The 26,017-nt window shown below is 38.2% G+C and overlaps 1 pseudogene; it reads right to left on the bottom strand.

The window, feature by feature from the left end:
- Positions 1-18,768: 18,768 nt before the first annotated feature.
- On the bottom strand, positions 18,769-19,266 carry LOC120782040 (annotated as a pseudogene).
- Between the last annotated feature and the right edge of the window lie 6,751 nt (positions 19,267-26,017).

The following is a 26,017-nucleotide window of genomic DNA, read 5'->3' on the forward strand; positions in this document are numbered from 1 at the left end:
TTTGACTAGCGTTCGTCCTATAACTGCATGCTAAAAAGCCAGTCATCTTTATCTATCACTGCTTTATCAATACGTAAGTCTACTACTTCGATTGTTCGTGCTCCTTTGTATGGAACTCGGCTGAGAGCAACGACGTTCTCCATGTTAAAATTTCGAGTCGAATTCCGACCTTCAATGTCAGCAACAATCTTTGTACGGCGAACCACCATTTACACTCAATCTTACAAGTGTTCCAGTCACTCCTGTAACCACTTCTAAAGACATAACATTCTGCTGTGTCAGAAAATTATTTTATTTATTTTATACTCTCGCAACAATGTTAAAATGAGAGTATTATAGTTTTGGACCACATAACTTCTTGCTCGATGTAACCACCTAAAACTTAAAGATGGCAGATATGAGACGGTTATATATAAAGCCGCAAGCTGATCCGAGGGTGACTCGTTTGGTACGGCCCAGTTACGGAAACTGGATGTCTGTCTGCATCTCGAGTCTGGTCTATTCCGTCCGTTTGACTTTGCTCTCCAAAATGGGCCGAACTTGAGCATAAATGATTGATTCGCATCTGGTGAAACTTGTACACGTATTGTGTTGATTCTATAAGAAGGTCGGAAGTTCGAAGATAGGCAAAATCGGCCAACTGCCACGCCCACAAAATGGCGGAAACCGAAAATCTATAAAGTGTCATAACTAAGACAGAAATAAAGATATTAAAGTGAAATTTGGTTCAAAGGATCGCATTAGGGAGGGGCATATTTGAACGTAATTTTTTTGGAAAAGTGGGTGTGGCCCCGCCCCTTACTAAGTTTTTTGTATATATCTCGGAAACTACTATAGCTATGTCAACCAAGCTCTACAGAGTCGTTTCCCTCAGGCATTTCCATATACAGTTCAAAAATGGAAGAAATCGGATAATAACCACGCCCACCTCCCATACAAGGATTATGTTGAAAATCACTAAAAGTGCGTTAACCGACTAACAAAAAACGTCAGAAACACTAAAGTTTACGGAAGGAATTGCAGAAGGAAGTTGCACCCAGGCTTTTTTGAAAAATTGAAAATGGGCGTGGCCTCGCCCACTTATGGACCAAAAACTATATCTCAAGAACTTCTGTACCGATTTCAATGAAATTCGGTACATAATATTTTCTTAACACCCTGATGACATGTACGAAATATGAATGAAATCGGTTTACAACCACGCCTTCTTCCAATATATCGCTATTTTGAATTCCATCTGATGTCTTCTCTGTATAACATATATAATACAATGATGAGTATATGCAAATTTACTATCGCATCCGCACATAAGGATGACCAATGAGCTTGATCGCGTTACTAATTGTTTTAAAGAAATTTCAGAATAAACCTTTACACAAATACGAAAAATGTATTTGAAAATTGATGATGAGGAAATGACGTATAATGAAATCTCGATTATCACATAAGCTTTTGGAAAGCCCATTTTTACACCACCAGGACTGCTCTCATTCTATAATGTCCTCTCTAAATCACCCCGTGCTTCTTCGTGCTATTGGCATGACTAGCAATTATACAGTGACCTATTAGCACCCCTATTAGAACTCTTATGTAATTCCTTTTTAATTTTATTAGTCAGAATGTGTGGCCCATTTCCATTCATGACACGTTTGCCTGCTTGTGAAGCAAGTTATAGATTGACTCCATTGTGTTAATGAGATACTTACTCTTAACGTATCGCATTCTTACGGTATCGTATCGTGCCGTACATTAAATAAAAAAAAGCGTTTGTCAGGATTTTTTCAATAGTATATTCAATAACAATGTTTGTTTGTGTGTGTGATTGTTAAATTAAAAATAAATACATATTTCATGTTATTCTAAAAATTGATTTTTAAGAAACGGAAAAATAAATATTATGTTATCTCGTGGTATACGTGTCACAGCGTCGGTCGACGATTGCTGACTACTCTTGTTCTCGTCGATGTTTCTAACATTCATTTACAGTCGGCCCTTCCTGATAAGCTTGAGCGACCTCGCTCAACTCGTTATTGACTATTTCTTTTTCGTTGTCGTCGTCTTCTCTAACTGACACCAGCGTTTCAACTTAATCGATGGAGTAAGCAGAAGAATAATGCTTTCTAGTGCGTCGTGTTTGTGGAAGATCTTCTACCACATATCGGTCGTGGTCAAGGTCGTTTTGACATACCTATGCTTGGTGGTTCATTTTCGGCTAGAACTAAGTCACCCTCTTGAAAGTATGCGGAGTTGCGTTTTCGTCCCATTTCATTATTCACGGAGATCTGTTAGTTGTTTGTCATTTAATGCTTCTTCGTTTGCTTCGAAGCTTAGAATAACTCTGTTTGCATCACGTGGCTTATATCCATAGAGAGCTCGTGAGGTGTACAGCCCGTGGTACTGTTCTGCGTGTTTACCACTGTACACAGCTCTTGGTGTTCTTATCTGCAAAATTCGTCGGTAATAACGTAGAGAATTGTACATTGTTCTTTCTGCGTACCATTCGCTCTTGGTGTTCGCACCGCCGTGAGAATATGTTTAGATATATCATTTTCCGAAACAGTTTTTCGAATTCGCGAGACGTGAAAGCAGAACCTCTATCTGTCACAATACGTAATGTCATTCCCAACATAACTACTTGCTTCTGGATGACATAGGATGGAGTCATGTGTAGAAGTTCACGCAAGTGAGGAAAGTTCTCTGATCGCCATTCACTTGGGAGTGGCCAGAAACGATTCTTTACACATGGCTCAAGCAGCTCACTACTTCCGGTCTTTGACCAAGTATCCTCTGGGTAGCCTAAGAACATCCGTTCGAAGGCGAGCTAAAGTGAGAAGGCGAAACATTCCCTACATAGGGTTGTGCGCTGGGCTTGGGACCCGCCACGTAAAAAACAATACCAATGAAAAGTTAAAAACAGCCTCGGATGAGAGACCCCTTTTGATGACGACCATGGCAAACGGAATAAGGACTACGATTTGAGGGCATGCACCTGGAATGTCCGGACCCTTAATTGGGAAGGTGCCGCTGCCCAGCTGGTTGATGTCCTCGCAAAAATAAAGGCTGATATCACCGCCGTCCAAGAAATGCGATGGACGGGACAAGGACAGAGATGAGTAGGTCCTTGTGACATTTACTACAGTGGCCATATAAAGGAGCGCAAGTTTGGTGTTGGATTCGTGGTGGAGAGAGACTCCGTCGCCGAGTACTATCATTCACTCCGGTGAATGAACGTCTAGCCACAATCCGCATCAAAGCGAGGTTCTTCAACATATCGCTGATTTGCGCCCACGCCCCGACGGAAGAGAAGGACGATGTGACCAAAGATGCCTTCTATGAGCGCTTGAGCGCGCTTATGAGAGCTGCCCCGCCACGATGTCAAAATCGTGCTTGGCGACTTTAACGCCAGGGTGGGCAAAGAAGGTATATTTGGCACTACGGTCGGTAAATTCAGCATCCACGACGAAACATCCTCAAATGGGTTGAGGCTGATTGACTTCGCCGGGGCCCGAAATATGGTTATCTGTAGTACTAGATTCCAGCACAAGAAGATTCATCAAGCTACCTGGCTGTCTCCGGGTCGAAAAACTACCAACCAGATCGATCATGTTGTGATAGACGGAAGACACGTCTCCAGTGTTTTAGATGTGCGTGCGCCCGAGGTCCTAACATCGACTCGGACCACTATCTTGTTGCAGCTAAGATTCGCACCCGCCTCTGTGCAGCAAAAACGCACGCCAACAAACACAAGGAAGGTTCGACGTCGAGAAGCTGCAATCACAACAGACAGCCGAACGATTTCTACTCGGCTTGCACTCCTGCTCTCTGAGAGCACTCGTCAACAACTCGGTATAAGGGAACTGTGGACGGCATTTCGAACCTCCTTACGTATAGCTGCAACCGAAACCATTGGTTTTCGGAAAGTGCAAAAGAACAGCTTGGTACGACGAGGAGTGCCGTGTCGCAGCGGAGAGAAAAACAGGCTGCCCTACCCTCGCAACGTTACGATCGACCACTACACGTGCGGGATGGGATAGATACCGAGAGTTGAAGAGAGGAAGCGAGACGCATTTTTGCAGACAGAAGAAGAAAGAGGCTGAAATGAGCGAGTACGAAGAGCTTGATAAGCTGGCCGACAGGGGTAATGCTCGAAAATTCTACGAAAAATGCGGCGGCTTACAGAAGGTTTCAAGACCGGAGCATACTCTTGTAGAACCCCAAAGGTGATCTAGTCACTGATGCCCAGAGCATACTCTTAAATTATGGAGGAACACTTCTCCAGCCTGCTGAATGGCAGTGAACGCACAACACCAGGAGAAGGAGAACCCGATTCCCAATCGATGACGATGGAGCAGACGTTCCATTACCCGACCATGAAGAAGTTCGAATAGCAATTGCCCGCCTCAAGAACAACAAAGCGGCAGGGGCCGACGGATTGCCAGCCGAGCTATTCAAACACGGCGGCGAAGAACTAATAGGGAGCATGCATCAGCTTCTTTGTAAAATATGGTCGGACGAGAGCATGCCCAACGATTGGAATTTAAGTGTGCTATGCCCAATCCATAAAAAGGAGACCCCACAATCTGCGCCAACTACCGTGGGATTAGCCTCCTCAACATCGCATATAAGGTTCTATCGAGCGTATTGTGTGAAAGATTAAAAAGCCCACCGTCAACAAACTGATTGGACCTATCAGTGTGGCTTTAGACCTGGAAAATCAACAACCGACCAGATATTCACCATGCGCCAAATCTTGAAAAGACCCGTGAAAGGAGAATCGACACACACCACCTCTTCGTCGATTTCAAAGCTGCTTTCGACAGCACGAAAAAGGAGCTGCCTTTATGCCGCGATGTCTGAATTTGGTATCCCCGCAAAACTAATACGGCTGTGTAAACTGACGCTGAACAACACGCAAAAGCTCCGTCAGGATCGGGAAGCGACCTCTCCGAGCCGTTCGATACCAAACGAGGTTTCAGACAAGGCGACTCCCTATCGTGCGACTTCTTCAACCTGCTCCTGGAGAAAATAGTTCGAGCTGCAGAACTAAACAGAGAAGGTACCATCTTCTATAAGAGTGTACAGCTGCTGGCGTATGCCGATGATATTGATATCATCGGCCTCAGCACACCGCGCCGTTAGTTCTGCTTTCTCCAGGCTGGACAAGGAAGCACAGAAAAATGGGTCCTGGCAGTGAACGAGGGCAAAACGAAATATCTCCTGTCATCAAACAAACAGTCGTCGCACTCGCGACTTGGCTCTCACGTCACTGTTGACAGTCATAACTTTGAAGTTGTAGATAATTTCGTCTATTTGGGAACCATCATTAACACCACTAATAATGTCAGCCTGGAAATCCAACGCAGGATTGCTCTTGCCAACAGGTGCTACTTCGGACTGAGTAGGCAATTGAAAAGTAAAGTCCCCTCTCGACGAACAAAAGCTAAACTCTATAAGTCGCTCATAATTCCCGTCCTGCTATATGGTGCAGAGGCTTCGACGATGTCAACAACTGATGAGTCGACGTTGCGAGTTTTCGAGAGAAAAGTTCGGCGAAAGATTTATGGTCCTTTGCGCGTTGGCCACGGCGAATATCGCATCCGATGGAACGATGAGCTGTACGAGATATACGACGACATTGACATAGTTCAGCGAATTAAAAGACAGCGGCTACGCTGGCTAGGTCATGTTGTCCGAATGGACGAAAACACTCCAGCTCTGAAAGTATTTGACGCAGTACCCGCCGGGGGAAGCAGAGGAAAAGGAAGACCTCCGCTCCATTGGAAAGACCAGGTGGAGAAGGACCTGGCTTCGCTTGGAATATCCAATTGGCGCCACGTAGCGAGAAGAAGAAACGACTGGCGCGCTGTTTGTAACTCGGCTATAATCGCGTAAGCGGTGTCTATGCCAATTAAGAAGAAGAAGAACTTTTAACCACCATCTGGCGATCCGTGGTATGAGCTCTTTCTTTTGCATAGTCGTTTTAATTGCGCTACAGTCTGTTCTAACCTTAATCATTTCACCATAAATATAATATCGAAATCGTTCTAGAGACTATATAACGGCTAGAATTTCGAGTTCATAACTATGAAACTTTTGTTCGTCGACGCTAGTTGCTCTACTGTAATATGCTATTGGCTTAAAATCATCTTTTTCGCGCTGCAATAATACGCCGGCCAAACTTCCGTATGCAGCTCATGGTCTGCATCAACACGATATGCTACCAATACTGGTCGGGATACTAATTTGAATTTTATTTGCCCAAATGCGCTATCAGGGGTTATAAGTGCCGTGTATTTGCGACTTTCAGGTGCGATTGGGATTAGATAATATCCACTATTTAAATCTAGAATCGTAAAAAATTTATATTGCTTAGCTTGGTGAAGTTGTTCCTCGATATTTGGAACCGGAAAATTTTCTTTTTCAATTAACAAATTTAAACGACGGCAATCTACGCAAAGTCTATCGCTTCCATCTTTTTTTTAACTAATACAATCGGGCTTGCAAATTCTGATGAGGATTTTTTTATAATATCGTTATCTTCGAGATCTTTAATCATTTGTGTAGTTATCATTCGCTTTGGAGCTGACACTCGATAAGGCGCTTGCGCAATAATCTTTTTTGATTTTAAACCAAATTGCATTTCAATTAAGTGTGACTTACCAATGCCGTTTAATCCGCTCGAGAACACATCATTGTAGTTTTCCAGTAACTCTTGCAGTTTACGCTTTTGATCAGCACTACTTACATTATTTGTAAAACACTCGTCATCAGGTAACGTACGTAGCATAACGACGTTCAGAATCCAACTTTAATTGACCATTCTTCACCGTAAACATCACGCCTTTACGCGCTACGACATCTTGACCCAGTAGAAAATCAGTTTCCAACATATTATCTGCAACAATATAGACCAGCACGTTGACCTTTGCTTCACCTATTACTATGTCGAGCATACACCTCTCCCGCATCATGTATCTTCCACCACTGATTCCGTTTAAATGTGCACAACACTCTTCAGGTTCAATTCTCAACATATCGACCCTTGACTTTCGAACTAAACTGCACTCGCTACCAGTATCGATTAACGCTTCAAAAATTCTGCCGTTTACGTTAACTTTCTTAACAAAACATTTCTCATCTCGTGTCAGATCAGCTTTTCGAACGTTATGTCCTACTTGCTTACAACCACAATTGATCGGTTCGTTTCGTTTATGCACTTTACCACAATCAGCACATCTTGAACGCTTCTGCTCCTTCATACCTTTACTTAATAAGTGGCCTATCTCACCACAATTGTAACAAACGTTTTTTTTGCTTTCACTATTCGCTGCTTGCTGTCGCGGTACGTCCTTCGCATTAGTTCCAAAATTTTGTTTAAACGTGGTAACTTTAACACGCTTTCTTAACCACTCTTCAATTATCTCGCGCATTTGCTTCGTACTTTCAAACCTCTGCGCTGCAATGGCACTTTGTAACTCGGAATGATTCAAACCCTGTCGCGTATTGGATTATTGCAGGTTCACTTAGTTGAAATCGCTTGCCTAGGGCATTCACTCTAAAACAGTAGTCGGATATACTTTCACCTGTTCTGCGTCCCGATTAATTCATCATACGATGAATTTGAGCTTCATCATAAGACATGCAAAAACGTTTCTCAACAGTGCAGTGCACAGTGGGTAAAGTGTCTAACCACATACAAGCGACTCCTTTCAATTGCCCATAAACCGCTACTAAAACACATTTTTCGTATAGTTGGTAAGCTCTCATAACTCTGCTAACACGATCAATAAACTGCTGAACTGTGAGCGACTGCGTATTGGTTGGATCAAATTCCGACATCATGTCCGATATTTCTCTAATCGACCGAAAACCACCGACATATGCATTTGTAAGAATTGACGGCGTCGAAACTTGACAAACATTTTCGATTGCGTTTTGATTATTGACATTCGGTTGCCCTACATTCGCGTCAATTGTTCGTTGATTATTCTGCTGCAGCATGCCGACAATAGTTTCCATCATACCACGTAAATCATTGATTTGCTCTTGCAGCCCCGAATATATAACTGTGGGAGATTCAATTTCATCACCACCGATTTTTCGTATTAAGCGTAATTCTAGCTCTGCTCTAGAACCAGAAGTAGATAAGCCTTTTTCGCGCAGTATCACTTTTAATTGATCGATTTTTAGTTCGTTTATTTTAGGCATCGTGGATTGTTTTATTATTATTTTTTAATACGCTTTTATTAGCTTCACTTGTATGTATGTATGTATGTATGTATGTAACTTTTTTAAGTGATACTGAAACCTAGAATATTTGAGCGACACTGTGGGAAGGCATATGTATGTATGTATGTCTGTATGTATGTATGTATGTAACTTTTTTTAGTGGTACTGAAACGTAGAAGTTTAAGCAGCTCACCAAAAATATGCAATATCTATATAAAACTAGTTTTGGCGACATTTGAGTAGCATATGTACATACTGAAATATACATAAGTATGTATATCCTTAAAGAAAGTATACTTTATATAGATATAATTATGTATATAAGTATAACCGCGCACCAGAAGAAATAATATCAAATAATGCAAAACAAGTGACTTTTAGGTAATAAAAAAATTAATACTTATAATAAAATTTTTGTAGTAAGAAAAAAATTCAGATACTAGTTTTCAAAATGCCTCCGAGAAGCAACTGCAGTAGAAAACTCCTTTTTTTAACTTTGGCTGTCACATCGATGTGAGCTTTTTAAAAATTGTCACCGAATCTAATGGCGGAGAATACGATTTAAGTTATATTCGTTTATATTTCACAATATTGGTAAATCTCATAGAAGAAAAAATAAATTCTTTCAATATAAAATAAGAATTCATAAATATTTTAAATACACAAAGAAATACTCTACCTACCCCTTACTTGAACCCCTCTACCTGAAAAAATGGAGCTTACCGGGTCGACCACTTGAATTATAAGTGCTAGTCAAGAACAATAGAAATGGATTAACCAAAGTTTGTACCGTTACTTTTTTGGTTCCCGCGCGACATCATAAATATAATAAATATCAGGAATATATTAGGTATACAATCAAACGAAAAAAAACAGTCGAAGTGTACGGTTGTAACAATTTAAAATTATAAGCGAAATATATCGTCACCTGAAATGCAAAATAACGTAACAACATTTTCGGAAATTTACAGTGGCATGAATGAAACACGAAATAAAATGGAACATGAGTGAAAAAAAAATTTAATATTGATTAAAATTGGTTTATATCTGATCGCAGAACCTGAAAATGTTGGACATATGTAATATTATGTATGTAATTTGAAGTAGTGAATCGTAATCAATAAGACACTCAATTTTGAATTTTTTGATGATACGTTATTTTGCATTTCAGGTGACGATATATATGTATTTACATAGATTTTCAAAAAATCTGTGCGTCGTATAATATATTTGATTAAAATGTTTTCATTATAAACCAATAAATTAATTTTATTTAACGAATTGTTTATACAAAAAACAACAAATCTCAGTGAAAGAATGGAAAGATCGTCAGAACACTTAAGCGAATTAGAATAAATAAAGGAGAAGAGCCTTCTTATATGAGAAGTTATAGAGCTAAGCAATCGAAGGAAGACAGAGAGACTCGCTTAAAGCAAATGCGTCAGCATGCAGCAGAAAGCCGAGCCTCAGAACCAGAGGAAGTCAGAAGGGATCGTTTGCAGCAAATGCGTCAGCATGCAGCGGAAAGCCGAGCCTCAGAACCAGAGCAAGGCAGAGAGGCTTGTTTGCAGCAAATGCGTCAGCATGCAGCGGAAAGCCGAGCATCAGAATCAGAACAAGCCAGAGAAGCTCGTTTGATGCAAATGCAGAAACAAAATGAAGAGGTCCGAAGGTTACGTAAAGCCAGTATAACGAGCTTTAGGCAGGCAATTAACTCGTTTTGCGATGCGATATGTGAAGTTTGTACTAAACGATGCTATAAACATCAAATTTTTAAGTGGATTGTACGAGTAGATGCTATAGCAAACACATATTTGCCTAATGAATTAAAGCAAAAAAAATGTTTGGTTGTTTGCAATCGTTATAAAACCCATTTGAATTCAATGGAAAATATTCCACCATCTAAATCTTATTGGATCAATCTAGATCCAGGCTTTATTCCAGTCGTGATTTCGGAATTATCTCAAGCCGAGCAAAGGCTGATTTCACGTATTATTCCATTTCTTAAAATTATAAAATTAAGCGGTGTATTTGTGCAATATAGTTTTCGAGGTCAAGCAGTATTGTTTGCTCAGGATGTTTTCGAAGTTACTGAAAAACTTCCGAACATGTTATCAAGAATCACTAATAATGCTGGAATAGTTGCCATTACTGAATTTTTGGGAAATATTAATGTAACGCGACAGTTTTCAGTATCTAGGCAAAAGGTATATGATGCACTACATTCGATCAAAACGTCATAATGAATGAAGAGGATAGAGTAAGTTGGGGTATTGTGATATGGGTGTGCAATGTGATATGCCAGCATATTTCGTAAACTATTCATGTTTTGACATGAATCTTTCCGAGAATACAAAAGCAACTGTAAAAAACTGTTGCTGCAAAGCTGCGCGTGCTACTGAACACTTCGTTTGCTCTCAGTGTGCCAAAAAGTTTATAGTAGTGCGGTCACCATTATTTCAACGGGCGTTTCGACAAAGGATTATTCAGAGTTTAATTCATATTTTAGAATTCTAGTAATTTTTTTTTGATCTTTCGTTAATATAATTAACCGTAATTCAGGTAATTTTTAGCCCAAATAAATATTTTTTTGTGAAACAAATATTTTATTATTTCAAACTCGAGTTTGGCTAATGTGATATAGTCAATGTTGTCCATTGTGATATAGTATATCATATTAAATAAACATAATATCATACAACGTATCTTGTAGGTAAAAGTAATACTCTTCTTAAATTATAGTTTTTTGCAATGCCGAAGAAAAGGGAAATTCGTAAGTGGAATGCAGAAAACATGAAAAAAGCCATACAGGCTGTAAGAGCCGAAAAGATGGGAATACTTCTGGCATCGAAAACGTATGGTGTCCCATTTGCAACCTTGCAAAGAGCTGCCCGCAGCGATAAAACAATCGACGAAATATTAGCTATTCCATTGGGACGTAGGCCGGTTTTTAACCGAGATGTTGAATTAGAGCTGGTAAGATATTTGAGAGAAATGGAGGCAAAGTTTTGGGGGTTCACTCGAAGTGATGTGCGTTCGCTTGCATTTCAAATAGCAAAGCGAAATAATGTTGAGAACCCATTTTCCATAATCAGGGAATGCGCCGGAAAAGATTGGTTGCGTAGCTTTCTAAATAGACATAAAACGGAAATAAGTTTACGCTCTGCCACAGGTACCTCAATCGAGAGAATCAAAGGATTCAATGTGGAAAATGTGAGCAAGTTCTATAATTTATTGGAGCAGGAGTTTGAGAAGCATAAATTTTCTGCAACTAGAATATGGAATGTTGATGAGACAGGAGTGTCTATCGTGCAAAGTAAGCAGCCAAAAATTTTAGCAGCAAAAGGCAAAAGGCAAATTGGTTGCATGACTTCAGCAGAAAGAGGATCTCTCATAACAGTTATAAGCTGCATGAGCGTAGGAGGAGCCTTTGTTCCACCATTTTTCATTTTTCCAAGAAAAAATCCCTCTCCGCTTTTAATGAAACATGCTCCCCCTGGTTCCGATTCTGCTTGTCACATATCGGGATGGATACAAATACCAATATTTACCGCGTGGTTTGATCACTTTTTGCGATTCACTAATCCATCAAAGGAGAACCCAATCTAGCTTATTTTAGATGGCCACTACAGTCATACGCGAAATGTTGATGTTTTGGATAAGGCTCGTCAAAATGGCGTCATTATCTTATCATTGCCACCTCATTGTACACACAAAATGCAACCCTTAGATAAAGCATTTATGAGTCCTCTTAAAACACATTACAATGACGAAATAAGACGATTTATGCGAGAGCAAGGCCGAAAGGTGACACAATTTGATGTAGTTGAGCTGTTTTCAAAGGCTTATCTGAAAGTTCAAACGGCACAGATATCAATTAATGGGTTCAAATGCACTGGTATCTATCCCTTTGATAAAAATATTTTCCAGGAAAGTGATTTTATGGAGCAACGCCAAGAAAATCCGCTGAAAGATACTCAACCTATAGAAGATATATTTTTAGAAGAACCAGTGGCCAGCACAAGTAGGACAGCGATGAAAAATTTCGTCACACCTTGGCAGATATCCCCACCACCTAAGCTAAAACTGTCTACCAGCTCCAGAGGCAAACGATCAGAATCGGCAATGTTAACAACATCACCATATAAAGCGCTTTTGGAGGAAAGCATCAGAAATGTTGAAAAGCGCAAGAAAAAAGGAAATGTAAAAGACATACCGCATTCACGTAAAACCAAAACACAACGGGCAACCAAAACTAGGGAAACTTCTTCGAGCGAGTCGGAAAAAAGCTTGCATCTTCCCAGTTCAGATGAGGAATGTTGGGCGGAAACACCACCTATTAAGGATACTGCGTGCGCTTTTTGCAACAAAAACTTTGAGACGGATAAAGGAAGTATTGCTTGGGTACCATGTTTGCTATGCGACTTAGTTTGGGCACATAGCAAATGTCTCCCTAAGCGTCAAGCAATATTTGTTTGCGAGTCCTGCCAAACATTTTAAAATTAAAAACAGTACACATTTTTTGAATCCTTGATTGTTTCTATGTACATACTTGAATAGTCATGTTTTTTTTTATTCTTAATGAATTATATAACAACAATACAAAATGTCGCTTTTTTGTTTTTAATAAATGTATTATTTAGCAATTCGTTCTTATTTTATTTTTTTTAAGGAAAGCTTATAGGTAATGTGATATAGTATATCACTTTACCTGACATAGTATATCACATTACCCATAAATTTTGGCGAAGTCGCTTTTTCGACCATCTATAGTTTAATTGAGTTATCTTTCAAAGTACTTGAGATACCGAAATATCCCTTTGAGATATATTGCGCAATGAAGCAAGGAATAGTCTTGCATAATTTTTGTAAGTATTAGTTTATGAAATTTTAAGTAATAGTAGAAAAACTTATACCCATATCACAATACCCAAACTTACTCCATTATTAGAGTAGAAAAAGCTTCACTAGAGGTTATGAATGAAATCAATGATGAACTTAACAATAACACTAGTTTTTACACAAGAATATGTGATTTTTCGAGAATTGTGCGTGCTTCATGGCACCAAGGAAACGAGCTCATATTCACATCAGGATTTGCAGGTGTACAATGCTGTGCGATGGCATTGTCTAACATCCTAAGAGTCAGTATTCTTGCACCACAACATTGGTTTACAAACACCCTCAACCTAAATATGATAACGGGTGACCAAATCTACAGCAATATAAGATTTCAAACGGAGCGAAATTTAATGGCCTATCGTATTGAAGACGATAGTCTGGTGCGAAATTTCCACGCAATAAAAGATGTTTTAGTCGCACTCAGCAGACGGTTTCAGATCACTTTTGCCGATGAACCAAGCATATATGGAAGCTTGAGCGACAAGAATAATGAATCAAACTTCGGACGCACCCTTCGTCAAGGGTTAGAAGATCTTTTCATGGAACATAGCACCGGCATAATAATAACAGATGGACAATCATTCGGAGTGATGTACTATGATAACCAATATTACTTCACTAACTCACATTCTTGTGGTCAAAAGGGATCTAGAGCTAAGGATAACAATGGAAAAGCCTGCATTATCGAATGCGACAATTTAGACGAGTTTGTGAGGATTTGTAAACGTACAACAGGCAGCAAAAATGTGCAGTATACTCTTGATTACGTTGATGTTGTATATGAAACAGATGAGCCTGATGAGATAGAAATACTGCAGAGTATTGAGATAGTAACGGCTGCGTCTGAAATGATTATTTCTCAACATGAACTACCTAATCATTTAATTGCACTGCAGACATCTTTGATGGCGCCGATTGATGTAATGCAACCCAATGTGGAAGATGAACTACAGGTTTCACGAAACCTTAACGAAATTAACCGCAAAACGAAAGACAACATCGTTAATATCGGACATGAACTGAAAGCAGAAGAATTTGCCTGGTACTTCTTGTTTCCTTACGGAAAAAACGGGAACAAAGAACAAAGGCCTCTAAGTATTACAACGTGCGGCATGCGGCAAAAAAATTGCTAATCAAGAAGGAGCAATAGAAGATGTCCATATTTATGTAAAAAGTTTAAGAGGTTCGGCAGCTTATTGGAGATCAGCTCTGAATGAACTATTAGCTCAAATCAGATGTTTAGGACCTCCAACATACTTTGTAACATTTAGCTCAAATGATCTCAACTGGCTAGACCAACGAAAGGCTTTGTTATAGCCGATGGTAGGGCTGATGTTGATCCCAGTACTCTCGATAGTTATGAGACCCAAAGACTTATCGAGAAGTATCCAGTAATTTTGAGTCGACATTTCATGTTAATAGTAAATGCTCTAATGAAATTTAAAAAATAATAATGAATGTGTGTTTGGCGGAAAAGTGAAGGATCATTGGTGGCGCATTGAATTCCAGAATCGGGGCAGTCCTCACTATCATATGGTGATTTGGATCGAAAATCATCCCGAGTTTGACTCAGAAGAAGGGAAACTTCTTCTGGATCGTAATTGTTGCTGTAGAATCCCTCCAGAAGAAGAAGACCCAGAGCTTCATGAATTAGTTAAAAAATGTCAAATTCATCGGCATACACAACTTGTTTAAAAAACAAGTAAGGAAGGGCTAAGTTCGGGTGTCACCGAACATTTTATACTCTCGCATGATAAGGTGATAATCAAGATTTCATTACCATTCATTGTGTAAAGTTTTATTCCGCTATCATCATTGGTTCCTAATGTATATACATATTATACAGAGAAGGCATCAGATGGAATTCAAAATAGCGTTACATTGGAAGAAGGCGTGGTTGTAAACCGATTTCACCCATATTTCGTACATGTCATCAGGGTGTTAAGGTAATATTATATACCGAATTTTATTGAAATCGGTCAAGTAGTTCCTGAGATATGGTTTTTGGTCCATAAGTGGGCGACGCCATGCCCATTTTTAATTTTTAGAAAAAGCCTGGGTGCAGCTTCCTTCTGCCATTTCTTCTGTAAAATTTAGTGTTTCTGAAGTTTTATGTTTGTCGGTTAACGCACTTTTAGTGATTTTCAACATAACCTTTGTATGGGAGGTGGGCGTGGTTATTATCTAATTTCCTCCATTTTTGAACTGTATATGAAACTGCCTGAAGGAAACGACTCTGTAGAGTTTGGTTGACATAGCAAGAGTAGTTTCCGAGATATATACAAAAAACTTAGAAGGGGGCGGGGCCACGCCCACTTTTCCAAAAGAATTACGTCCAAATATGGCCCTTCCTAATGCGATCCTTTGTGTCAAATTTTATTTTAATGTTTTTATTTATGGCTTGGTTATGACACTTTATAGGTTTTCGGTTTTCGCCATTTTGTGGGCGTGGAAGTGGGCCCATTTTGCCCATCTTCGAAATTAATCTTCTTATGGAGCCAAGAAATACGTGTACCAAGTTTCATCATGATATCTCAATTTTTACTCAAGTTACAGCTTGCACGGACGGACAGACGGACGGACAAACAGACAGACATCCCGATTTCAACCCTACTCGTCACCCTGATCACTTTGGTATATATAACCCTATATCTAACTCTTTTAGTTTTAGGACTTACAAACAACCATTATGTGAACAAAACTATAATACTCTCCTTAGCAACTTTGTTGCGAGAGTATAATAATATTCTATAAGATGCCGATCCAATTTTCCACGCCAAGAATGTGACGAAACACGAATTGTGTTACATTCTTCAGATGATTTTCTTCGTAAGAGAGGTAGAATTTGTTTACTTAAGCGTCGAAAGGAAGATGCTTGGGTAAATAATTACCACCCAGAGTTGCTAAGACTGTGGGCAGGCAACATAGATATTCCGCCATGCGGATCAAACGAAGCGATAGCGTACTATATAGCAAAGTACCTATCGAAAGCAGAACCTGCAGGTATAGATTCTGGAATTGCGCAGGCAATACATCAAATTCAACGCGAAGAAACTGATCTTTCACGCAAACTGTTCAGCATATGTATGAAGATTCTTCATGAACGACAAGTATCAGCTGAAGAATGTGCATACAGACTTTGTCATATCCCATTACGGGACAGTTCTCGAAGCTGCATTTTTCTGAACACAAGAAAGGCAGAACAGCGTTACAGAGTATTGCAATTCGACAGAAACGGGCACGCAACTTATTATTATAGTAATATCTTTGAAAGATATAAAAAACGTCCGTTACAATCTCCCGATTACGATTTTGTAAACATAAGCCTTACAGAGCTTGCAATGTTGTTTGAACCACTCTATCCGAAAAAAGTAAGCGAAACTGAGTAAAGTGTTGATCACGACGCGTATGAAGAATTTCGTAACACACGTCGTCCACTCATTACGCTATTAGATAAGAGCAATATGGTTGTGAGAAAGGTTCCCGCAGTTGTTAGGGTGCCATATTTTATAGCAACATCAGATCCCGACAACTTTTTCTATAGCTTACTTCTTCAATATATGCCTTATCGTTTGGAAACTGAATTACTTGAAGGTTTCGATAATGCAAAAGAGGCGTTTTTACATCGAGAGAATCGTTTGAAAGAACTGAGCAGGTATATGCGCCAATTTCGAGAGTGTGACCAACAGCTTGAAAATGCATTCAATCAGATACATGCATTTGAAATTTTAGAACAGCCAGAGATTATAAATCCTGAAGTTATAGAAGAAGAATTACCGGACACAGAAATGAGCAATGATCAATTTCAAAGAGCACAGCACGCTATGAATATTGATCAAAAACAATTGTTTACTGTCATTACAGAGAGTATTAAAAATCAACTTAATGGTGATATTAAACGAGAGAAAATTTTCGTCACAGGTGGAGCAGGCACCGGAAAAACTTTTCTCTTTAATGTATTGAAAAACCAAGTTAACCGATGTTATGTAAAATTGGTCATGAAAGTTGGTGCTCTTACTGGAGTTGCACCACGGTTGGTCGGAGGTTCTACACTACACAGCCTGTTGAAACTACCAGTACAAAAAGATGGCGTCATCATTAACATGCCACTTCTTACAGGAAATTATTTAAGAGGGATGCGCCAGTTATGGCAAAACGTTGAGTTTCTGTTCATAGACGAAATTTCTATGGTGCCTTATGCTTTATGCTTTGCATGATCGACTCTCGTTTGCGCCAACTAAAGAGACAGGACGCTTGTTTTGGAGGTATAAATGTCTTACTCTTTGGTGACTTAATGCAGTTACCACCTGTCCGAGGACATCAAGTATTTCAACAGCCAGAACATATGAAACCCGCTACACATTTGTGGCGACAATTCCGCCTGGTTGAACTCCAACAAAACATGCGTCAACAAGAAGATACGACATTTATAGATGTGCTTAATGCTTTAAGAGTTGGAAAGTTGACGTCGAAGCATCTTGAAGTTCTTCTTGAAAAAGTGTCAACAGATACCACTGAAGAATTCTCCACTGAGAAAGCTTTAAGGGTTTACCCTACTAACGACCAAGTTGTTATACATAATGAAAAAGTTCTGAAGAGCTTTCAAGATAAAGGGACTGTTATTTATACGATTAAAGCACAAGACCAACTCATTGACGCTACACGAAATTTAGGTAATAAGGTCTTAAATACTGTAATACCGAATGACATCAATAAAACAGGAGGTCTTCGTAATGTATTAAAAATATTCGTTGGAGCAAAAGTAATGTTAAGGTCGAATATTGACGTGTCAAAAGGTTTAGTGAATGGTAATATGGGGTTTGTTACAGAAATTATCTGGCCAAATTTTCGCAGGGACCAAATATATGCTGAAGACATCCCGTCAGTACGTATTAATTTCGGCTCAGATGGTGAACACGTAATTAAGCCAATATCGATACAATTTCCAGCAAAATACAGCTATGGAATCGCTGAGAGACGAATGTTGCCAATAATACTGAGTTGGGCGTCGACCTTTCATAAGATGCAAGGTTGTACAGTAGATCATGCAGTAATTTATCTGTATTATTGTGAGAAAAGCGTGAGGTGCCTTGTGACATGCATATTTTCCATATATCGAGCATTCCACGCTTTTCTCACAATATTATTTTTCACTTTTTAGTTTGATATGCTTTAAAAGCGTGTTTTGTAGTTTTTCAATCTATATTTATTTATGTTTTAAATAAAGTTTTCATGTTATAAGTTTTGTTGTGATATTAACAGTTAGTGCCTTTTGAAGAATACGAAAATGAAATGATAAATGTACTTAACCCAAAATAAAAGAACCAAAATCAAAAATATATTTGGATTATAATTAAGCAAAATAATCATGCATTTTTATTAACTTATATGATTAAAGAACAAATGCATATACATTAGGGTGTGTCATTCTGAGTGAATCTTTTTTTTCAACTGAAAAACAGGCTAAAAACCTTCGAAAATGTGAAAAAGAAAGTCACTCAAAAGATGAGCTCTTAATATTAATATTAAGAGGCATTTCTTTCTCAGTTGCGGACACAATTTCCAGTCTTTCTCTTTCATTGGGCCAGTATAAAAACTCATTTTGTTATCGACATATGGCTTTAAAAATTCGTTGCGTTACATTTTTAATAGTGCCTCCATCACCCACACCAAATAAGGAAACCACTTTGCGAACAGATTGTCCATCGCCGGAAAATCCCAACCGATACAGTACTATTTTGAATTGCAGTTCGATTGGAAGTTGTGAAGCACTTGAACTTGTCTTAAAAACAGCGTCATTTTTAATTAATTCCAAGATACGTTCGCATTCCTCCAGGCGAACACGAAGCATCTGATTGAATCTGCTTTCGTCAAGATTCCTCGGCACATTTCGCTGCCAACTGGAACATTTTGATAAGCCGAAATGAACGCTTCTTCTGTTGCTCAGCAAACAGCTCATGCTGATCAAAAAACTTTCAATAGCTTCGTCTTCTTCGTCACCTGGCAAAGTATAAATATTTGTATTTAATGAAGAAATGTATGCAAATACTCACTTGATTCAACTTCTAATATAGCCAATGTATGATTTTCACATAAAGAAGCTATAATTTTATTTTTCTGACTTTCTCGTGGCATTTCTGTCTTCTTAATTTTTCACTACACGCATCAGCTGATTAAGTGTAGAAATATGACAAAATATGACATACAACTGTTAAGGGTGCTCACAAGTGTCGTATTTTTTAAGAATACTAAAATATGACATAAGACATACATACATACATCAAAGCTTGTGAAGTGCCTAATTGTTTTTTTTTGAAGAAATGAAATTCTCAAATGATTCCTACAAACGTGAATTTTTAACAAATGCCTATGATTTAAAATACAATTTTTGTATTTAAGAGTTGTATTGAATTTCAACATAAAGAGATAAAAAATATCCTATGTCCTTACGCTGGTTCTAGACTACCTCCCCACCAATTTTCAGTCAAATCGCTTCAGCCGTTCTTGAGTTATAAATAGTGTAACTAACACGACTTTCTTTTATATATGTACATATATATGTAGATGTGAGGTTTTTTTCATTGTTTTTGTGTTTTTTTTTTTGAAGAAATGAAATGAATTTGAATATAATTTTTGTATTTATGAGTTGTATTAAATTTAACATAAAGAGATAAAATGTATCCCATGTCCTTACCCTGGTTCTAAGCTACCTCCCCACCAATTTTCAGCCGTGACAACGGAAAACAGGTTTCATTTTTATATATGTATGTACATACATATATAGATATATATAGATGTGATGTTTTTTTATTGTTTTTATTATTTGTTTTTGTTTTTTTTTGAAGTAATGAAATATTCAAATGATTCCTACAAACATGATTTTTTAACAAATTCTTATTATTTGAAATATAAGTTTTGTATTTATAAGTTGTATTAAACTTTGACATAAAGAGATAAAAGGTATTCTATGTCCTTACCCTGGTTCTAAGCTACCTCTCCACCAATTTTCAGCCAAATCGGTTCAGCCGTTCTTGAGTTATAAATGGTGTAACTAACAACAACTTTCTTTTATAATTATATATACATAGATAATATATTAGGATGAACCAAAAAGAGCTAATATCGTATTAATGCTAAACATGAACCTACTAAATACATATGTTGAAAAAACTATCCGCGCTGGAATGAATTTGTAGCTTAATTTTAAATTTGGCGGTGGGTTATTAAAAAACACAATTTTCTTGTATAGCAGAAAATTTTCCATAAAAAGTACCTTAGGGTAATTTTTTCAATTAAAAAATGCGTATATTCGAAAGCTTTGAAACCTGAAAATAATACAAAAGGCAGTGTCTAAATATGGATGGATGGAGATATTTTTTCTATCGTTCGTTGAATCCCATAACTTAGATATTGGTTTCTTCATTAAATAATGAGTGACTTATAGAGTTTTGTTTTTGATCGTCGAGAGAGGACTTTACTTCTCAATTCTCTACTTAGTCCGAAGTAGCACCTTTTGGCAAGTTATACTGCGTTGGATTTCGAGGCTGACGTTGTTGTTAATGTTGATGCTGGTTCCAAGATAGCCGAAATTATCTACGACTGAAGTTATGACTGTCAGCAGTGACGTGTATGGGGATTAGCTGGACTGATGGACGATTAGATGTTAGTGGTGTGATCTCCACTAGTCGGAATACCGAACAGTTAAGCGGCGAAGGCAGTTAGCTGGAAATTAGGGTTAGATTTTGGTTAAAGCCCAAATGCGAGAAGAACTGACCTTGTCGGTTGAATGTGGAGTTGCATTGCAACCGGGTACCGGACCCAAAGCACGGCAGAAGTTTTTGATGGGCCTCGAACCCGACCAAGGTGGTTAGTGTGTCCATTCCACATTGCCAATTCGTACTTAAAATGCCTAGCATTCTCAGGGCGCTGATCTACGCATTGATTTGATCCGATGTGCTTTTGAGACCGTGGGGTAAGGCTGCCGTCAGCAGGTACGTTAAACACACCGAATATTGTCAGAAGTGGCGTGGGAGCCAAGTCGCGAGTGCGATGACTGTTTGTTTAATGACAGGAGATATTTCGTCTTGGCGTCGTTCACCACTAGACCGAATTGCTTTGCTGCCTTATCTATTATGAAGAAAGAAAAACTAGCGGCGCGGTTGTTAAGGCCTATGTTGTTAATATCATCAGCATACGCCTGCAGCTGTACACTCTTATAGAAGAGTGTACCTTCTCGGTTTAGTTCTGCAGCTCGAATTATTTTCTCCAAAAGTAGGTTGAGAGAGTCACACGAAAGGGAGACGCCTTGTTTGAAAATTTGTTTGCTATCGAACTGCTCGCAGAGGTCCTTCCCGATTCTGACGGAGCTCTTCGTGTTGCTCAACGTCAGTTTACACAGCCGTATTAGTTTTGCGGGGATACCAAATTCAGACATCGCGGCATAAAGGCTGCTCCTTTTCGTGCTGTTAAAGGCAGCTTTGAAATCGACGAAGAGATGGTGTGTGTCGATTCTCCTTTCACGGGTCTTTTCCAAAATTTTGCGCAGGGTGAATATCTGGTCAGTTGTTGATTTTCCAGGTCTAAAGCCACACTGATAAGATCCAATCAGTTTGTTGACGGTGGGCTTTAATCTTTTACACAAACTCTCGATAGAATCTTATACGCGATGTTGAGGAGGCTTATCCCTTGGTAGTTGGATTGTGCATTCTCCCTTTTTGTGGATTGCGCAGAGCAAACTTAAATTCCAATTGTTGGGCATGCTTTCGTCCGACCATATTTTAAAAGAAGCTGATGCATGCTCCTTATCAGTTCTTCGTCGGCGTGTTTGAATAGATTGGCCGTATATACATACATATACATATTGAACCGTTTAATTAAATTGTTTACATCACGGATTCTTCTGGAGCATTCAATCTCTTTAAAAAATTCTTCAGGGTATTGTTTCTACCTAAGGGGTGTTTTTTTTTTCAATTAAGAAAGTGCCACATTTGGAAGCTTTTAAGAGTGCACATATCAAAATATACTTATTTTTCTGCGTACAAAGGTTAATTTATACCTATAAGTTCGAAATTGGGCTTTCGGCTCACCCTAATACCAATCCATACTCTTTGTTTGTATTACATGCATATAAGAATAAAAATTAATGCCAATTTAGAAATCATTTACATCGACCATCATTCATTGTTCATTTCCACGTTTAATAAATATCTATGGCTTTGTGGCACTCGGAGACTTCGACAAAGACATAATTTTTATCAGATAGATATTAATTGCAACCCAATTAGGCGCCTTAATGCGCAAAGTAATTATAAGGAAATGCGATCTATTTATATCTATGGCAAGCACATATACCTAAATACAGTTATTTATGTATTCGATTGGATATAGCGATATAATTGAGCGGTTATACAGATATAGCAATTGAAGTGAGGTAAATCTCAAACGGCCATTGGGTACAAGCTTGTTTGCATTTAAACATATGTAACTGTGTGTATGTGTATTTATCAGCAATCTATAGCCATAACTTCAAATATATATGAAGATAACTAAACTTGTATTTATAGCAGAAATACCCGCACGCACACATACCCTTCATACGTACTACCTATATGCATTCTATAAATAAGCGTTCAAAGTTTAGTTTCAACAGGATACTCCGTTGTAGATACCGAATTTGTCGGTGTGCAAATTTCACATTTGATTAAGCAATTTGTTAAGAATGTGGAAATTCCTTTGAGCTGACAAAGTATTTAATTGAATTGAAAACGACTACACATATTTATAAGGGAATAAGTTTAAACGTCGAGTAAATCGCGTTAATGACTTGTGCATTATATTTGTTTGCAATTGGCTAAAGCATAATCCCGAATAATTTTCGGTAATTTCAAAATTTCGGGATCCCGTGTTATTTTCGGAACTGCTCGAGATAATATTATTTTTTAGTATATTTTGATTAAAACCCAAAAATAGTGTACAAAAAATATATGCTATAGTGCTTCGATCTGAACAATATCTTCGTGGATTGCACCGTTGCTTTAGGAAATAATCCATGCCGAATTTCCTGAAAACATCTCGTCAAATAGAAAAGCTTTTCGTACAATCTAGTCATTCCATCGGTTAGGTTGAGGAGAAACGGATGTGTTCAAAATTTCAGATCGATATCAAAAAAATAATGCGTGTAAACAAACACACTGACGGACTTAGCTAAATCGGCTCAGCTTGTCCTCTGATATATATAATTTATGGAGTCTCCAAAGTTTCTGTTTGGGTGTTACAAATTTGGTTGCAATATACTGTTCAGGGTATAAACATATAGACACCGAGCTCACAGATTTCTCTTAGAAAGGAGGTATTTCTTAAAGACGGACAATGGGTATAATTTGTAGAATTTTCTCCGAATACCAATTCATATTCGTTACGACTAAGTACACTTGATCTTATTCGAAATCCTAACCACTGCTTTAGGCTGGTTCAGCAATTACCATCCTAAATGTGCAGTAGTTGTCCATATTAAACCTTTTAGATTCATAATTCATAGTTTTTCTCGAAGCGAGCAAGGCGAATTGAACAAGATCAGAATCATACTTTCTGTAAATAAGATTAATTGCAAAGGGATTGAAAGTTTTGTCGAGATAAAAATCCGTGTGCATTCCGGTTACGTGTACCTAACAGTAAGAATTGGTGTTATGCTTTGCTCAGAGTTTTACTTGCTTCTTTCTCTACCTATGGTATAGAGTCTTCTTCTGTATTGGTGATGGCAGCGCTGTTGGCTTTAAACCCGGCAGAGTGTTCGAGACGATTCTAAATAATCATGGAACTTATCTGGAACCACTCTGAGCAGGAGTTATTTATTGACTTAACTTTTCCAAGAATTCATATTTACTCTACCCGAAATCGTATCTCTTGAGGTTGACTTTAAAAAACGAAATACTAAAAATATTAGTGAAAGAGCATTGCAAAAATGCAAATTATATAAAATTACCTCTGGAAAAATGTTCATGTATATATCTGTACTTTCCCATATTTTTTGGGGGAATATAGAGTTGATCAGCATGGGTTAACAAGAGGTTTAAGACGAGTAAATAATCGTCTTATTGTTTCAAAGTTGGGCATAGAAATTTCCTCCTCGATAAGCTCAGCAAATTCCCTTCTTGCACACAGACGGCGCTTTCAATAAGATTAAAGCCATACTGCGCGCGTTTAAAGATAACCAATATTGCCTTCCTTTCTAAAGAAGAGTGGGGAAGAAGCAAGGAAGACATATGGAAAGCGACGTAGGGTTTAGATCTAGACGTAGAGTCCACATCTGAGAATAGAGAGAGTGGTACTGTCTTTTCAGCAAAACGCATTCCGTTTACCACTACAGTGACTTCCAAGCGGATATCACAGCAATTAAATAATGACTTCTTGTTCTGGCAACGAGTGTGCTTATAATAAGGAATATATTTATAAGTGGGGATATCAACGCGGTTTTGAAAAATCTAAAGTCTCTTAGGGTTTCGCCAAAGATAGTGAAAGAATTCCTTGATATCTTAGTGGATTTAGCACCCTATTTCAAGATAAACCTGCAATGGGTTCCAAGAGTGTAAGTATAGTGATATTATACTCCAGAGAAGAGGGGAATTTATATGCATCTGGCTTCCTGTACACATACTATTAATAGATATAGTTGAGTCTCAATTGTAAATGAATGTTAGAAACATCAACGAGAACAAGAGTAGTCAGCAATCGTCGACCGACGCTGTGACACGTACACCACGAGATAACATAATATTTTCCGTTTCTTAAAAATCAATTTTTAGAATAACATGAAATATGTATTTATTTTTAATTTAACAATCACACACAAACAAGCATTGTTATTGAATATACTATTGAAAAAATCCTGACAAACGCGTTTTTTTATTTAATGTACGGCATGATACGATACGATAAGAATACGATACGTAAAGAGTAAGTATCTCATTAACAGTTCAGAAGCTGGAAAAGTGTGTGAAATGATGCCACAAATGAACGTAATCACATGAATGCATTAAAAGTAGGAAAAAAGAAGCTGTGAAAAAAAGACAAAATTTCAAATCTAAAAGTGCAGGAGCGCTAGCGCTCCAACAATCGCAATTTCCGCAATCGGCATTTTTATTTGAATATCAAACTTAAAAAGTGAGTGCGAAAGAATCAGTCGCGTTTCAAGGCAAAATCGACGTGAGTAAGAGTGGGCAAATAGCAGTACTACGAATGCGTATACGACAAAGCGATCACCGAACATTTTATACTTCTCGCATGGTAAAGTGATAATCGAGATTTCATTATCCGTCATTTACATATTTTTCAAATACCGTATTTGTGTAAAGTTTTATTCCGCTATCATCATTGGTTCTAATGTTTATACTCGTATTATGGGCAAAGAAGGCATCAGATGGAATTCAAAATAGCTTTATATTGGAAGAAGGCGTGGTTGTGAACCGATTTCAGTTTCATATTTCGTACATGCTTACCAGGGTGTTAAGAAATATTATATACCGAATTTCATTGAAATCGGCTCAGTAGTAGCTCCTGAGATATGCTTCTTGGTCCATAAGTGGCGGCGCACACGCCCATTTTCAATTTTTAAAAAAAGCCTGGGGCAGCTTCCTTCTGCCACTTCTTCCGTAAATTTAGTGTTTCTGACGTTTTTTGTTAGTCGGTTAAAGCACTTTTAGTGATTTTGAACATAACCTTTGTATGGGAGGTGGGCGTGGTTATTATCCGATTTCTTCCATTTTTGAACTGTATATGGAAATACCTGAAAAAAACGACTCTGTAGAGTTTGGTTGACATAGCTATAATAGTTTCCAGAGATATGTACAAAAAACTTAGTAGAGGCGGGGCCACGCCCACTTTTCCAAAA

This window comes from Bactrocera tryoni, unplaced genomic scaffold (genome assembly GCF_016617805.1).
Source record: "Bactrocera tryoni isolate S06 unplaced genomic scaffold, CSIRO_BtryS06_freeze2 scaffold_905, whole genome shotgun sequence".
In the NCBI taxonomy this organism is placed as follows: domain Eukaryota; kingdom Metazoa; phylum Arthropoda; class Insecta; order Diptera; family Tephritidae; genus Bactrocera; species Bactrocera tryoni.